Here is a 17,743-nt window from a genome sequence, read left to right as displayed (position 1 = left end):
AAAACTTATAGAAAGTTCATTGCAAAAGTCAACTACGCGTGTCTCAGGATTAGAGCTATAAAAAATATCTGTCTATTCTCTCTTTACATTACAGCTCAGGTGGTTCCATTGCATGGGAAGAGATGTTAGAAAGTATGGGTCAGTTAAAATGAGAGAACCTGATAACCAACTTTCTTTTTCTCCTTTAAGCCATGAAAACTTTTGCAGATAGTATAAGTAGATGCCACACTCTATGTACAGAAAACCAGTATCTTGTCTCATTGACAGATACAGGAGCATTTGTAGAAGATGTTAGGGGTTTGGCTGTCTTTTTATAAGCCTGCCTTATTTTAAATCTTAATTTAAAAGGCAACAACATCTTAGCAGAGACTACATTTTGAGCTACTTTTTAATGGAAGCCTTTTTAGTGTGAAGCTACCAAATTTGGTCTTTTAAAAAGAATCCGTTCTTTGTTTAGACTGTCAGCTCATTGCATTCACTAAGAAAACTCTAAACAGTCAATAAGTAATAAGGTTTCTTTTCACTTTTATTTTGAATAGCTTTTCAAAAAAACGGAGAGCAGATTTTAGCCAGGCTTTAATTAAGGCATTTTATTGGCCGAGCTAGGATAAATCATAGCAGATGAAGGGCTTTTGCTCTTGAAAAACACTAATCACTTAGAAAATGAGCTTTAAAAAAAAAAAGTTCAAATCTCCATGTAATAATAGTTCATATGACTTTTTTAATCTTCTGAGGAAAAGTAAATTAAACGTGGAAGCTGTAAAGTAACTGGCCGGATAATCAAGTTTCATTTGCTCTTAACCCACAGCGAGCTAGACTGAGCCTAATGAAAAGCCTTCTTACGTAATTTAGTTCCTTATGGCTTTGATTTTCCCCAAATTGCAGCTTTACTGAAGAGCAGGCATCTGTAAATGTCATGCTTAATCATGGTTGTTTTTAGAAATAAAATCTGTAATTTCAGAATGAATTTTGGGGAATCTCTGGGGCTTCGCAAACTGCTCCCAAATAAGACATATTTAATTCTGTGATGAAACCAGGAGACTTGATGTGTAGAAGCATCTAGTCTGCCTTGGCTTTATTTTTGGATGATCTTAAAGAGATCCAGATTTTCACGAGAAATCATTTACACTGCTTGAAATAAAACACTTCCATGTACATTGTGTGTGTGTGTGTGTTTAAAGATTTTATTGATTAATTTGACAGAGAGAGATCACAAGGTAGAGAGACAGACAGAGACAGAGGGGAAAGCAGGCTCCCCCCATTGAGCAGAGAGCCTACCCACTGTGGGGATTGATCCCAGGACCCTGAGATCATGACCTGAGGTGAAGGCAGTGGCTTGACCCACTGAGCCACCCAGGTGCCCCTTCTTATATGTTTTTGTCTTTACAAAGTTATTTTTTGAGGAGCACCTGGGTGGCTCAGTAGTCTAGCCATCCAACTCTTGATCTCAGCTCAGGTCTTGATCACAGCAATGTGAGTTCAAGCCCCGCATTAGGCTCTAGGGAGCCCACTTAAAAAAAAAGTTAGTTTTTGAGTTTTAATTTGAGAATAAGTTGATGTCATTTAGACCTTATGCACAGTGTATACGCACTGATGTTAAGGACTAGAGCTGCCTGCTCTGCTTATCAAAAGGGGAGATTAGACCCCATGTCTCACCTTTGTCTCCTCCTGGATAGGGCATTGTGTAAGTGTTACATTAGAGTGGAGCATTTTGGTGCCTCTGAGTTCTGCTCTAGGTTTTGTGCCTTCCACTTGCTCTCAACCCTATGTTTTCAGAATAGAGTCATCTTTACTTTTTTATTCCCCAAATAATGGATGAGTATGTGCACAGGGCCAGACACTGTAGTAAGGGCTGGGGGGGAATACAGAGAGGTAAGCCTTTACACAGTTATTATAGAGAAAAAGTTCAAGACAAGAGTAAATACAAAGCAAGTTAAGAAACAATGCATTTTCAACCTAGGATGAAGACTAAACAGAAAGTGGCTAGAAAGGAGGGGGATGGGATTGGCTTTTGATTGGTTGTTTAGATGGGGTTTTTCTCAAGAGCTGATGTTCACCGACAGCCAGAAAGATGGAAAGGAGCCAGTCAGGTAAAGACCTGGGGAAGAATCGTCTAGGCAAAAGAAGTTTGGTGTGACTTAGGAGCTCAGAGAAATTCATCTGGAGGATGGTGAGTGAGGGGCAGGGTGATAAAGGTTGGAGAGAGTTTCAGTATCAATCAGGGCCTCAGAGGGCTGAGCAAGGACTTCGGAGCTTATTCTAAAGTTAACGAGAAACCATTTCTATAATTTCTTGTTCTATAATTTCTTTCGCAATCATGAAGTACTTTAATGGTAATTTTTTCTTTTTTTTTTTTAAGATTTTATTTATTTATTTGACAGAGATCACAAGCAGGCAGAGAGGCAGGCATGGGGTGTGTGTGTGTGTGGTGGGGGGGGGATGCAGGCTCCCTGCTGAGCAGAGAGCCTGATGAGGGGCTTGATCCCAGGACCCTGTGACCTGAGCCGAAGGCAGAGGCTTAACCCACTGAGCCAGCCAGGTGACCTTAATTTTTTCTTTTCATTTCCCTTCAACAAATAACTCCTGAGCATTTACCCTGTATTATACCAAATTATGCCCCCCATGACGTTAACACTCCAGGTGGGAGATGGACAGCAATCTAATAGCACGTAAATTAGAGTCTATGTGGACTAAAAGCCAAGAAAACACATTCCACAATAAATGAATTCAGCAGTGCCTCAGAATCTGGTGTAACACAACTGACAGCTTTGCTTTGCTCTGTCTCCATGCTTGGCTCTTCATTTCTCAGAGGGATGCTCATTAGGATGTGACCACAATATGACCTTTAGGGACCCTCAGTTCAGTCCATTGTATACGAGGTGTTTCACTGTTTGTTTCTTTATTTCTTTATTTGCATTCTGTGGCTGTAGAGAGAACCTGAAAAGTATTATTTTTTCACTGACTTCATGGTAACATGACCCCACATTTTACAGGATTGAGTGTTGAATCTTATTTGTTATATACTGATAGAGAAGTGACCATTGAAAGGATAGGCATGTTGACCAGGAAGCCATGATCTTGCTGGGGAGCTTGGGGCAGGACTCCTTAAAGCGGAGGGAAGAGTATTCTAGGCAGAGGGGTCAGCATGTGGGATCCCTGTGGCAAGGGAATGAAAGGGAGCAGGTGGGGCTGGGGGAAGGCGGGAACGGCTGGACGAGCTCCTTCCTGATAGAGATGCTACAGGCTGCTGTGGTGGAAAATCACCCCAGGGACACATGACTGTTTTCCGCAGGCTTTCACATGTTCTGAAGAAACAGCATTAAAGTAATAGAATTGCCAGCCTTGCTTGGGATTCTTTTTATCTCTTAGCATAAGGTGAGACTTTTGGAGCAAGGAAGAGCTACAGAGAGTATAATTTAGCCGCCTGTTTAAGGGCAAGAAAACTTTCACACTAGAGTCGAAATGATACCTAACGTCACACTCAGTTAACCCAGTATTTTCTCAGTTCTGCAAACATACACTCGAGACTATTTCAAACGTGTTTATATTTCAGAAAGTTTCCTTTTCCTTTTCCTTATTTTCAATTTCACTGTTTCTATCATGGCAGATCCCCTCCCTTATTTCTGTTTGGAGTATGAGGTTGGGGAGGTACATGGAAAAATCTCGCTATTGTCTAAGGAGAGCTTTACGTAAAGAGAAAATGCTCGTTTCATCCACATGAAATCAGCAGCTACTTCAAAAGCCTGCCTGTGTCCGGTTTGGATGAGGTTTGGTGAAATAAGAACATTTAAACACTAGAGCTTGCCCTGTAAGTTATTCTACCCCTTTCAAAAGCAATATGGCTCCATAGGATGCAGAGTGAAGACACACACGCTCTGTAGCCAAGAAGGCCCAATCCTGAGTAAAAATGCTGCTGTTAACTTGCAATTGTAAGCAAAAGCTGTGTTTAAGGACATTGATGGTGGTGCTGTTTATCATGATGAAAGCTGACAGCTTCAATGTCCACCAGCAGGAGAGTGGATACGGGCCCACTGGTCCACAAAAATGTTGGAAGGAACTAGAGCTTCATGTAGCAAAGTGGATAAATCTTAAAAATATTATGTTGACTGAGTTAGAAAAGCAAGTTTTAGAAGGATATAGAAAAGGACACCTATTATGTAGCATGTAAAATTCTGTTGTAAACAATACTGTGTCTTTTTGGATAATTGCGTTACCTGAGCCTCCAGCTCAGGGCTGCAGTACCATGCTGCACAAGTCCAGGGGGCGTCAGCTCATCCAAGTCACCACGAGTCAGTGAACAGCTTGGTGACTTTAAAAAGTATATAGTTTCTCCTGGTTCTGGAGGACAGAAATCCAAAATCAAGGTCTCGGCAGGGTGATGCTCCTTCCACAGGTTCTGGGGGAGAATCTTTCATTGCCTTCTGCAGCTCCTGATAGCTGCCATCATTCTTTGGCATCCTTTGGTTTGTGGCTGCAAAGTTCAGCCTCTGCCTGTCTTCACAACCCCTTCTCCTCCTCTGAATGTGTGTAATCCCCCTCTGCCTCCCTCACATAAGGACACTTATGATGTCCTCTAGGCCCCACTTAGATAAACAACAACAACAGGAAAATGTCCTCATTCTAAGATTCTTAATTATGTCTGCAAAGTCTCCTTCCACCGCCCCCTCCCCCAAGTAAGGTCATACTCACAGGACATGGCTATGTCTCTGGGAGTCATCAGCAGACTACTATAGCCAGAGAGCAGATATTTTAGGATTTGTGGCCTAGATGGTATCTGTCACAAGTATTCAACTCTGCTGTTGTAGCCTGAAAGCCATAGATGATTTTTAAAGGACCCAATGAACTGGTTGTGTTTCAATAAAACTTCATTTATAAAAGAGGGGAGGGGTTGCCTTTGACTGAGGGTGGAGCTAAAGTTGGGAGTCTAGTGGTCTATGCAGACGAGAACTGTATATCGTGGGTTAGTGGCACCTGTTGGGGTGTTGCTGATGGTTCATTACCAAGCCCACTCTCTAATGCCCTTGGGATGGGAAGATGAAGCCACACACCCAAGTGCATCTGTTGTTATAGTACATTTCTAGCTTTCTGGGAAAGTCTTTCAAGAATATACTAACTATCCCAAATGTTGAAATCATTACTGTCTGACAGCTGCACCTTTGCATGGTTAAATTTGGCAGGAGGCTTTTTAGAAAGAAAGAGCTGAAGAAAACTGCAATCAGGTATAAGCCTTCATCAGACCCACATGGAGCCAAAGACTGGCATCAACTCAATGCAGAGTTGAGAGGTATCCCTGTTTCTGGGCTCCTGCTTCCCGGGCAGCACAATATTACCTTGTTTTAAGGGCTGCAGCATGAGACCAACCAGGGAAGACAGGCTGACCCCCTAGAAAACATTCAGGCAGAATGAGATGCCAGCATCGCTCTAAATCCAAGGTCCAGATGTATATTGGCATGAGAAGAATCTTGTGGAATCATTTCATTTTTGGCAGCTTTGGGGACACTATGGATATGGTGGCTTCTCCTTAGATAGTCTCTTTATTGTGACCAATGCTTATGCATAATATTGAAGACCTAAAATAATGATTAGTAGCATTTCAGGTAAAAATTAATAGCTTACATTTATTGAGCATAACTGTGTTCCATGTCCCACATAAAATAACTTGTAAATTACTTAATTGGGCTTACTGTAGTGGTTTTCAGTTGTGGGGTGGGGGGGGGCAAATTTATTCCCCAAAGGAACTTTGGCGATGTCTGGAGACGGTTTTTTGGTTATTCAAGTTTGGTGGGGGAGGTGGGGGGCTAGGCATGGTAACTGCTGGGGGGACGCCAGTCATGCTGCTAAACAACTTAGAACACACAGGACAGCCCCCTACAGCAAAGACTGACCCAAACCAGAGGTGTGTAGTGCTATGACTGATCAACTCTACTCTAACCCAGTGAAATAAGCTGTGTCCCCCTATTACTGATGAGGACACAGGCTTAGCAAGTTTACTTTGCCCGTTCAAGAACGTTCAGTCTGTTTCCTGTTTTGACTCTTAGTTTTTATAGGAGATTGCTTGCCTAGGTTTGGATAGTTTTGTGCCCCTGTCTCCCCATCTCCCCCACCAAAATACACATGTTGGAATCCTAATCCCTGATGTGATGCTGTCAGAAGAAAAGGCCTCTGGGAAGTGATTAGGTCATGAGAATGGAGCCTCACAAATGGGATTAGTGCTCTTGCAAAGAGATTCCACGGGGCTCTGTAGCCCCGCCCACCCTGTGAGGACAGGTTAAAAAGCTCCTTCTAAGAACCAGGAAGAGGGCCTTCACCTGATCAAGCTGGCACCCTGATCTTGGACTTTCAGCCTTTAGAACTGTGAATTTCTCTTGTTTATAAGCCACTCGGTCAGTGGTATTTTATTATAGCTTTCTGAATGGACAAAAACATTGCTCAACTTAAGAGACAGAGGGTCTGTGAGCCCGGTTTTGAAAATGTATGCCAACTGATTTCTAAGGAAAGCAAAATAAATTAATGGGACATCTAATTGGTGCTAAGCATGGGTCTGGATCCTGTTATACACATCTTAAGTGGCTCCATTGCAGTATAACTGTGTCCATTTTCCAGATCAGAAAACTGAGGTCCAGCAATTATTTAGGAACTTATTCAGGTGCACAGTTGTAAAGGAAGCAAGAATTTGAACCTAGTTGTGTCTGATTCTAGAACCCAATCACTTGTTAGGGCATAAATCTGTTCTTTTGTCGAGAGCCAAAGCTAGAGAGGGGATTGAATAATTTTTTTTTCCTGTTCATTCTTGATGCAAATCCTTAAAATAGGATTGTTTTAAGAAGTATACAAGATGTCTGAATCTGTGGACCATTCTTGGACTCCTCTGTTTCCAGCCCCACACATTACAGTTCCTTAACGCACAAGATAGCAATGACAGCAAAGCAAGGTTTGGAGAAAACTCATTCTCTGTTTTACGCGAGTGACTCTAAACAAGTCATATTTATTTGAACAAACTGTGGAATGTATTTTGAAGATATGAGACAATAAAATTGTTTAATTGTTAAAATGAAAATAAAATGTCTTTGTTTGAAATATATTGTGAAGGAATAAGATTTCTGAAATTTATGATAATGAGTAAAACTATTGGGGCATAGACATTAGGGTGATACGGAATTTATATTGCTCGAAAGGAAAGAGTTTACATAACTTCCTAATGAGTCTGCCATTTATGATTCAGTAGTTCTCTTCCCATTTAAAAAATAAATTGCATATTTCATTATGGCCTATTATCTTTCTCTCTGTTGATTTGGTAAGTTTCTGTAATTTACTCTATATTAAAAAAAATAATAAACGAGTTTAATAATGTCCCCAAGCCTCTTAGCACTTATTTTTCCCTTTTCATGGCACTATTTAAAAAAAAAAAATCAGTGTTTGCAATCTTCCAAACTGAGGCTAAATAACCGTTTCTGTTTGAGCTTTGAAAGACCAATTAATATTGAAGTGGCAACATTTAGTCCTTTCTGCACTAATCTTATTGGTAGCAGAATTCATGCAATGAAAGCATTTTTTCCATATAATTAGTAATATTATATTCCTTTTTACTTGAGATGGTCTTGAATTTCAGTTATTATTTTATTCCCGGACCTAGTGTATCTACAGGAGGTGTGTGTTGCTTCTATGATCTGCATTACCTGTATCAAAACAATCTTCTCTTGAGAAGGAGATGACTTTGGAAGGAATAAAGAAATGAACCATCATTCCATCCATAGTTCTATCAAATTTAAACAGACTGTGCATGTTACAGACATCATCATAGGTTAGAGATGCTGAATTTAATTTTCTGTCTTTCCTCCCTAAAGGGTATTAGCACTGATTGTTAGCACCAATAGCTATGGGATAAAGTAGACCCTGAGTGAAAAATTGTCACTCTGGTTTACATGGTAACCATATACTGCCATTTTGCTTAGCCATTAGATGTGACGTGTAAGAGTCCAGTTAGCCATCCCCCCACCTCCCCCACCGCCCAGTTCCTAGCACCTGGGGCATACCAAGGATCTTATGGGTTCCATGTGAAATCCCCTCTTTGTGTCCTTCCCATGCAAGAGAACATCCAGTGGCTTCCCCTGTGTGGCAGAATTCACAGCAGTCCTACTTCTCTTAAGTCTCTTCCATTCTAATCTTCCCCAAGTCCTTCTAAGCCTCAACCATATTATTCTGTCTCCTGGTCTCCAGATAGCTCTCTGTTTGGTAACTTTGTCCCTGCCTACCTTTCCACGTTCACCTTACACCACTCTCCTGTTTGTTCACTTCATTCCAGCCATCTGGTCTCTCAGGGCTTCACTTGCTACCAGCCTTGCTTCCTGGACTCTTCCTGGCCATTTTCTTGACCTGAAATCTCTTCCTTTCACTGTGTCTGGCTCTGTGATGTCTGGGACTCAGCTGGGATGTCACCTTTCTAGAGAGGCTTTCTGTGCATATCCCGTCTTACACAGGGGTTCCTTGTGCTCCTCTCTCAGACACCCAGTTCTTTTACATCACAACAAAATTGAAAATACACAGTTTTTATTTTGTCTTCTTGTTTCCTGGACTTTATTAAACTATAAGTGAGGGCCAAGAGGGCAACACTTTTTCTACTTAACTCGTTTCTATATATCCAATATTGAAAAATATTTGTGAAATAAATAAATGGCTGATGATATCCTCTGTATGATGGGGAAAATTCCCCTGTATTCATGACGGCTTGGCCTCAGATCTTAAATGACACCACCAGAACAGCTATCATTTCTTCTGGTTCTTTCCTTCTTTGTGTATGTGTTTCAGAGCATCCTTATCCCACTCCATCACGCAGACTCCTGTGAAAGCACATACTTTTCAAGCAGTTTAAGAACTTCAAATAATGTATCTGGTGACTTAACAATGATCCAGTGCAAATTGGAGTGTCATCCAAAAGCCTTTTGTAATTGTGGTTCTATCAAATTTGTAAAGTATCTATAGTTAGTTGTGTCTGGGGCACTCCGTGAGACTTTCTGATGGGTGTCCTTAGGCATATCATTGGGCCCTGGGATGGGAAGAGGGAGGAGGAGGGCTTATTTTGGACATAGCAACTTCCCAGGATTTGTCAACCCACGTTGTTTAATTTGTGTTTTTCATATGCTCTCTCTTCAAGCCCTTCAGTTGGCTCCTTTTATGAAAACAAGTTTGTTGAAGGAGCTTTGGATCAAGTTTGCAAGATTAAAGCATGAGTATCACTAGATTTCATTTTACCAGTTGCAACTTCTAGTGATAAACATATTTATCATCATTTTGATGGTAAAGGTAATTTGTTCATTTTCCAAATGTGGGCACTATAAATATGTAGAAGAGAATAAAAAATCACCCAGCACATCAACTCCCACTTTACCTCTTGAGAGCACAAACCTCAACATTCTCTCTCTGGCACTTAGTGTGATATGGGCTCATGATGAGTATATAGTAAATTTTGAATAAAGAACCTGTACATTGGCCATGTCAACAATTTAATACATTTCTGTCTAAGGGGTAGACATAGAAGGTGGTACATTTTGAGCAGAGGGTTCAATAATAATTATTAATAATAATAAAACCAACTAAAAGTGGGTTTGCATTTTGTTATCCTGATGCTTGGGCAATTCTAAATGTTGGCAGTGAAAATAAAGTAGTTCTCTTCTAGCCACACTCTCTTTCTTTCTTTCTTTCTTTCTTTCTTTTTTTTAAGATTTTATTTATTTTTTTGAGAGAGAGAGTGAGAGAGCATGAGAGAGGGAGAGGTTGGAGGGAGAAGCAGCCTCTCCGCTGAGTAGGGAGCCCAATGCGGGACTTGATCCTGGGACTCTGGGATCATGACCTGAGCTTCAGGCAGTCATTTCGCCAACTGAGCCATCCAGGCGCCCACCAGATTCACTTCCACGTTCCCATGGTGCCCCAGAGATAGAGTACGTGGTATGTGAAATGTTACCCTAAGAATTTTACATAATACTTTGTCATAAGCAGTTTCCTGCCAACTCCCTTTACAACTTCTGGTGAAAGCACTTGATGACTTAGCTACATAACCTTGAAAGTAGTCCTTGATCTTTCAATCTCTCTTTTGGGATTCTACCTTAAAAGTAGCATGAAATGCAGAGGAAAATTTATGGGAAGGGGTATTTATCCCAGCATTACTGCTAGCGAAAATGTAGACATACCTTAATTGTTGAACACTGGATTAAGCTACTTAATCGTGGAGGTGTGGACATAGTCAATACTCTTAAGATGGACTCTTATGCAGACTTTAAAGTGACATTTATATAGGTTTTTTTAAATGATGTACAGAAAACTCAGTACTTTTTCTGAAGTGGATCTAAGAATGAAGCATCAGCAGTTTGTGCAATGGAGAAACCCTAAAACAGAAATATGGCCAAAACAAAATGTATAGTTTCACTGAGAAGAGCAATAGTGCAATACGAGGAAGGTACAGATTTTTGCTAGAGTAACAGGTTTTTCAGTATTTCTGGAATGAAACACAACATTAGAATTAAGAACTGAACATGCAATTACAAGTATAGTATATAGAAAGGGTGATTATGGAGAAGTTTTAAGAATGGCTTATAAATAATAGATTACAATTAACAAGTGAAATATGCAAAATTCTGGTTTTCAGTCTCTTGATAGCCTTTGTGATTCTGCATAAAAAAAACTATGGCAGTTTCAGTGTGTGGGGCCAAGTCTATTCCAACTCTGTGGATTGGAATCCACTTCTCAGGCAAGAAGGCCTCTTACTTAGCTACCATGAAGACAAAGGTGATGGTTACTCATTCAGGAAGTGAATCAGCCAACCAAGAAGTTCAACCACTGTTAGTAGGTTTACATCAGCCTTATTAGATAAGACGCTATGGTTTTCTGCTGACCCTAGTTTTGTTTTTTTAAGATTCCTCAAATGTTTCCAATTATTTTTCATTCTGATGTGTCTTCATGATCTATCAAAAGATCTCCTTGGTCTTAATTTTTCTAGGTCCACATTTTCAGAAATGATAAGAACTATTGGTAATCCTTCACATTTTCACATTTGAAATGTCAGCTTTGGATTTTTTTCCCCCACCACTTAAAAAAGCTCTTCTATTAGAAAAACAGCTGAAGGATTCATGATTAAATATTGATTTGATACCTATGTTATAGTTTATGGGGCAAAACAATGATGAGATATATGTTCCTGGTCTCAAAAGACTTCTGAGTCTTTCAGCTTGATTACTAGAAATCCTACAGATTTTCCATTCTAAGGAGGTTTCAGTGGTTTCTGTCTTGTGTTTTTTTTTTTTTTTTTTTTTTAATTTTCTTGCCCTCCAAACTCTAAAAGACAGAAAATGTGTCTTTTTCACTTTCAGATTTCACACTGCCGCGTGTTGCCTGGAACTTATTTATAAATGAGTTAACACTGAATTATGACTAGGATAGAGTTTGAAGAGCTTCTTTGTGTTATATAAATCTTTTTACTCTTTGAGGATTTTTACAGCAAGGAAAAAGACTTTGACACTTGGGCTAGAAGAAAGTGAAGTTGAAGATCTCATGGCCAATTAAGTTGGTATGTAAATTAGAACTTTGGTTTTCAAGGTATGCTATTCTTTTCTTGTCTTATCAAAATTCTGAAATACTAGAATGTTGGCAAAAGGGAAAACACAATCTTCTTATTCCCCAAATCCCTATTTCTATAGCCAATGCCTTTATTGCCTTTTCTTGAAGATTGCTATTATAGTTTTAAAAAAATGAAGTATGGCTGAAAGGCAGATTGTTCCGTTATTTGGAAAGTAAAGCATGTATTTAAACAATCTTTGATATAGAGCTTTACATGAGCAATCACACAAGAGAGGCTGAAGGATTAAATGTGTGAGAGAGAGAGGGAGGGATGGAGGCAAAATCCAATCTGTATTCTCTAGCAAGGGTATATAAGTAAGTGTTGGCATGTCATTTCCATGATTAAAAAATTTCTCCATTATTTTATGAATCAAGCCCAAAATATTTAACATGGTCACAAGGCCCCATATTACTCAGCCTCAATTGACCTCGCTCATGTTAATCTCTGCAACTCTCCTTTCTTCTCCCTCTGAGCTCCAGCCAATTAGACCTTCTTTCACATCCTAGAATAAGCAATGTTACCTCTTACCCCAGGTTCACTGCAAAAAAGTCCTTTTTCTGGAGCCTCCCACCCCACCCCTGACGATCCCTTGTATATGTGTATATACTCGTTCTTGTCTAGTTTCCTAAAACCAGATCCCCTGAAATATGAACTTCTAGCACCACACACTGTTCCTTCCAGTTTGCATCACAATTGTAAGTAAATCATTTTGTTAATAGAGTGAAGTGTCTTTTCCTCTCCCTGAGAATGTAAATTCTAAAAGGGTAGTGATTATGTCTATCTGGATCATTTTTTCATCTTCAGTTTTAAATGCCAGGCAAATAGTAAGTGTTCATAAGTAAAAGGGGGAAAGTTGTAGACTTTGTTGCACTGCAAAGTCATAAAGAGGAAGTGAGACAAATGGTGGAAAAGGTTTAGTATAGGTAAGAGCAGAAGGACTCATTTTAAGACACCTGGAGCACTGGATTGTTGGTGGAGTTGGAAATTAATGAGTGATATGCAAAATTCTCTAGGGATGCCAGTGAAGACAACATAGAATTTATTAGTAAGTGATGTTAAGGCACTTTGATGCAAAGATGGGAAATAGTGATCAATCATCTGAGCATTATTGAGTGTTATTGGATGACCACCCAGATGGAGGAGTTCAGAGCACAGTCTATTCCCACTCTGATCTGAAGGCAGATGTCACAGGCTACTTCCTAAGTAGCTCCTTTTTGTTTATGAAAAATATAGTTAGTGTGGTCATGTTCCTCTTACCATAATTCTCACTCTCTGACTCTTACTAGCCTAATGAAATCCAAAAGCTATTAATAATAATTAACATTTGAGCACTTGTGTAACTCTACACCCTATTCTAAGTATCTTAAATGTATGAACTTATTTAATTTTCAGAGCGATCCTATAAAATAAGATTATTACCATTCCTATTACCAAGGCATTTGAGTGGTTGCCCGGGTTACATAGCTAATAAATGGTAGAGCTGGGGTTTGAATTTAGAAAGTATAACTCTTCATGGCTCATGCTTTCACTACCGTGCTGTGCTGATGAAATTGCTCTAAAGGCAACCTGTTGTTTATAACACTGCAAAATTTGGATTCCAACTGCCATTGGAGAGTTTTAACCTCTCCCCTTATCAGCTATTCAAGAGAAAAATAAATGGTGAAATCAGTTGTCCCTATTTGACTGTAAGTAACCTCATCTTCCTAGATCTTTGTTCAAATAAAATTAATTGTTCACCAGAACAAGGGGATTAAAGGGGGGGTGCTATTCAGTTTACCAAGACATTCATATCAAAGACCTTCCACTTAATTCTTCAATCCATTCGTTTTCTAGTTCAGAATTGGGGACAAAAAATAATGGTCCTACAGTGGATGGACAAGATCCTCTACTCACATGGAAAACAATATGAGAATGTCAGGGCAAGAAGGGAGAAGACCTGAGAAGACATGTCTTCAAGGGACAGGGACATTGAGAGACAGCTGTAGTCATGGAGGAAGGCAGGCTAGAGGACTTTTGGATGGCTTTAAGGATCAACAGGGAAGTGGTTGAGTACTAAAAGATCAAGACGTTTAACTCAGCAAGTTCTCTGTACTAAACTGTCAAAGAAGTTCTATCCTACACTGTGTGAGAGGAAAATTTAAGGTTTTCTTTGAAAATTAAAAAAAAAGAAAAGCCACAGCCTTGACTGGAAGAGCTCACACCTTACCAATGTCAAATAACAGGGCAGTACCAAACTTTTATTTAAATTATTTATAAGTGATAAAATAACACTAATCAGAATATGAATTTTTAATGTTCGCTGTTGAATATTCTATAATTTCTGCATTATGTCTTTGATGACATGATCTGCTGAAAATGGAAAATTCCATATTATCCCAATATTATTATTCAGTTACTTCCTTGTAATTTCTGTTTTTCTTCAGATAGTCACAAATGATGTACCTGTTATTTTTGTGGAGCTTTATTTAAGGTAGCTGGGCATTGATGAACTATACCTAATTTAAGCAAGTTTCTAAGAAAATTTAAGTTCTCAGTCACACTTCATTAATAAGTGGCTTTTCATTGTTTTTATTTTTATTTTTTTCAAATTGTCATCTAGTTGACAATTCTTGCAGACATGCATATGATAACAGTGTAGGATGCTACTGGAATAGAGTCTTTTCAGGCTATGAATAATGCTAACCAAGTTCCTAAAATAGGAAATAAAGGCAACCCTTAACAGGCATGGAGCAGCGTGAAAAATTCAATTCAGATGTAACCCACTACAGCACTATGTTTGCCAATAGAAGTCTCACACAAATACAGCTTTATAGAGTCAAGGAAGAGTTGTTAGTTTCAACTGCATTTTAATAGCTAGACCACATAAAATCTATGGTCTTATCTTTGATTCTAGAATATGATGTACTCTCAAAATGACCAATCTGTTAAAGTCAGCAATTATTTATTCAGTACCTACTGTTGGAACAACATATATACCCACAACATGCAAATGTTGGATTGCCTTGCTATGAGCCCTTTCTTGTGTGTAATGAATTTATCTAAGGAGAAAATTAGCAATGAGGGGATGAGAAAAGAAGCAATTTGAATGTCATAAGAATTCAGAGAAAACCTTCAAACTGTTCTGATTTTATGCATTTTACTTTATTGGTAGGAACTGATGTACTTCTTGAAGTCTAGCAATTTTATAATTCTAAAGAGCGTCCATGTTGAAACAACATACTATTAAAAACAACAACAACTAAAAAAGCATGTCAAGAGAAATGTTATCAAAAACGGTTCTGACATCTGGTGTTCATTTCGTAAGTGGAGGAAAAACAAAACCAAAGCATAAATTGGATCATGATTCCTGGCAGAGATATGCAATAGCATATATTTACACTTTGGGTATTACTATGAAGATGTTCTGCTCTTCAGATTCCTTTGTGGGTTGTTCACAACTAAAAAATATTTGGCATCAGCGTACCTGGTTTAATGAGATATACCTTTTTGCTTGTAAATTCCCTTGCCCACTCTTCAGATGTTATTTCAACTGCATTAGACTTTCTGAAAATTCTCTGTGTCTGTGTCACTTGTGTTTGGCAAAATGTGGATGCATGGCACAGATCCTGGGAATGAGCCTGAAATGGCATGTTAACTTTTGAAATAAGGAGTTATTTTCTAAGTCAGTGGTCCAAGATTGTGGTTGTGTCACTTGTTGAGCTTCTGAAACGAGAGATGAGCTGGCCCTTCCTCAGACTTGGGGAGTCCGAATGTCTAGCATCGGGGGACTTGGGCACCTACTTGGTTGTTGTTGATCTCCTTAGGTGAATCTCACTCACAGCTAGGTTTGTGAACCACTGATCTAAATAATTAACAGTTGTACAAAAACTTTATAATTTATATAGCAGGTCTTTTTAATCTCCTTTAATCTGGTATGATAGGCATCATTCGCATTTTATAGACAAAGGACTCAAGATTTAAGAGAGGTTAAGTGATTACCTAGGATTTTTTTTTTTTTTTTTTTAACTGTTAGGAACCAGACTTCTGATGCAGGGACCCTGGCTTTTCTTTTTGTTTGTTTCTTTTGACCAGTTTTTTTTTTTTTTTCTTTTTTCTTTTTTGGCCATAATATACATATAGAAAAAAATGTCTCTGTCATTGTGTACAGACCAGGGAATTTTCACAGACTGAACACACAGACTGAACACACTGAACAACTGTCACTTGCCCCACAAATGTCCTCCTGTGGTTCCCATCCAGTCATGGACTGCCCTGCCCTCACGAGAGCATTCACTATCTGGATTTACACCTGGATTGTTTAGATTCACCTGTTTGTCTTGTATTTAGATAAATAGACTCACTCACTATGAACCCTTCTGTGTATGGCGTCTTTCAATGATCATTACATCTGTGAAAGTCAACTGTGTGTTTTGTGCAGCAGTGGTTAATTTGGCCTCATTGCTTATCATGTTTCCTCATGTGAACGTATGATAATTATTATCCATTCTAGTACTGGTGGATATTTCCATAGTTCCCATTTTTCCTCACTGCCAACAGCACTCTCTCAACATTCTGTGCACATCTTTGGTGAACATGTACATATTTCTATTGGGTATATCTCTCAAAAAACCTTGAGCTTGTCAAATTATAATCTTGAAGTTGTAAGTTGGCAGAAACCACCTCTAGCTTTTCCCTTTCGAACATTTCTCTTTTTTATTTATTAGAATTATCACTGCTCCCAACTTTATTAATCAAAACCTTCTTGAGGGTTTTGGCTCAATAAGTTAAGCATCTGCCGTCGGTTCAGGTCATGATCCCAGGACCCTGGGCTTGAACCCCACGTTGGATCCCTGCCCAGGGGGAAACCTGCTTCTCCTTCTATGTCTGCCTGCGGCTCCCCCTGCTTGTGCTCTCTTTCTTTTTGTCTCCCAAATAAATAAGATCTTTGATTTAAAAACAACAACAACAACAAAACAACAAAACAAACAAACAAAAAAAACAACTCCTTGAAAAAGGAAAGGGCAAATTAATTTCTGATATACCTCTAGTAATGGCTAATTTATTCCAAGGGATAGTACCTCTATATAAAGAGACAACTTTTTGATTGTTGAATTTCAGGGCATAAGAAAATTCTAGGCAGAGCTAAGCACATGGTTTTCTCTTACTCCATCATAGAGTTTTGTTTTGAGTTCCTTGGGACACAATTTCATGAGGAGACAGAAAAATGATTAGCTATTGGTTACTGATGGAGTGACCATTGTTTGGCCATATGTATACTTAGATAGGTTTACTAACGCATCTAGGTTCCAGCCCCCTTCTATCAAGTAACACTGGTTAGAGCGTGTCAGCCTGCTCAGAGAGTGTGTTCATAGAACTTCAGTTATATCATCAGTATCCATCCTTCAGGTGTTTGATTGCCCCCGAATCCTTTCCCATGGATCCTAAGGATGCTGTGGACCTTTCCTCCTGGATTCTCCTGCATGGATCCTAGATCCTCAGCTTTAAGGATTCACTGATGTCATTAAGTCATATTGACTCTCTCCCATTGTCTTTAAGGAGCGGGGGGGTGGGGTGGGGTGGGGGAAGAGGGTGATTGATTAATCGCAAAGGCATGGGTTTTCCATTAGGAAAGATGGCTACTTCTCTAGGCCTCCATTTTCTCAAGTATAAAATTGAAATAATAACATTTCCATTAGATTGAATAATATAGCAGATATTATGAACCTAAAACAAGTGTGAGCCTAATGCAAATTTCTGGTATTGAATTAATGATGTCATTAGTAGCTGCTAAAGTTTGGGAACTATGTCTTATCTTTCCCTATAACAGTATCTGGTAGGGGGGCACTGGTACATTTTTAAAAAAAGTTTTAATTTTAATTCTAGTTAGTGAATATACAGTGTTATATTAGTGGCACTGGCAAATTTAATTTTTAAGGGGACCTGTGACTTGCCTAAGTCCTGCTGGCTGATAGATAATATTCTCATGAAAGAGGAAGCTGCTTCTTTACCCTGTCCTCTTTGCCTTCTGGATAAATACCGAATTACTAACAAAACTATGGAATCAGTTTTTAAGCTCTCCAAATCTGATCCCCCATAGGAAGAACATTCCCAGGTAACCACATCACAGCTAGGGAACTCTGGTAGAGTTAGGCTGTA

At 39.1% G+C, this 17,743-nt stretch overlaps 1 protein-coding gene across 2 annotated transcripts in view; it reads left to right on the top strand.

Annotated features, from left to right (window-relative positions):
* Positions 1 to 17,743, top strand: part of KCNIP4 (potassium voltage-gated channel interacting protein 4) — a 1,193,829-nt gene that overhangs the window by 33,346 nt on the left and 1,142,740 nt on the right. The gene's annotated exons all lie outside the window — the stretch shown is intronic.

The sequence above is a fragment of the Lutra lutra genome, chromosome 2, assembly GCF_902655055.1.
Source record: "Lutra lutra chromosome 2, mLutLut1.2, whole genome shotgun sequence".
NCBI classification, from domain to species: domain Eukaryota; kingdom Metazoa; phylum Chordata; class Mammalia; order Carnivora; family Mustelidae; genus Lutra; species Lutra lutra.
Note: the sequence above shows the minus strand (reverse complement) of the source record. Positions and strands in the feature narration are given on the sequence as shown.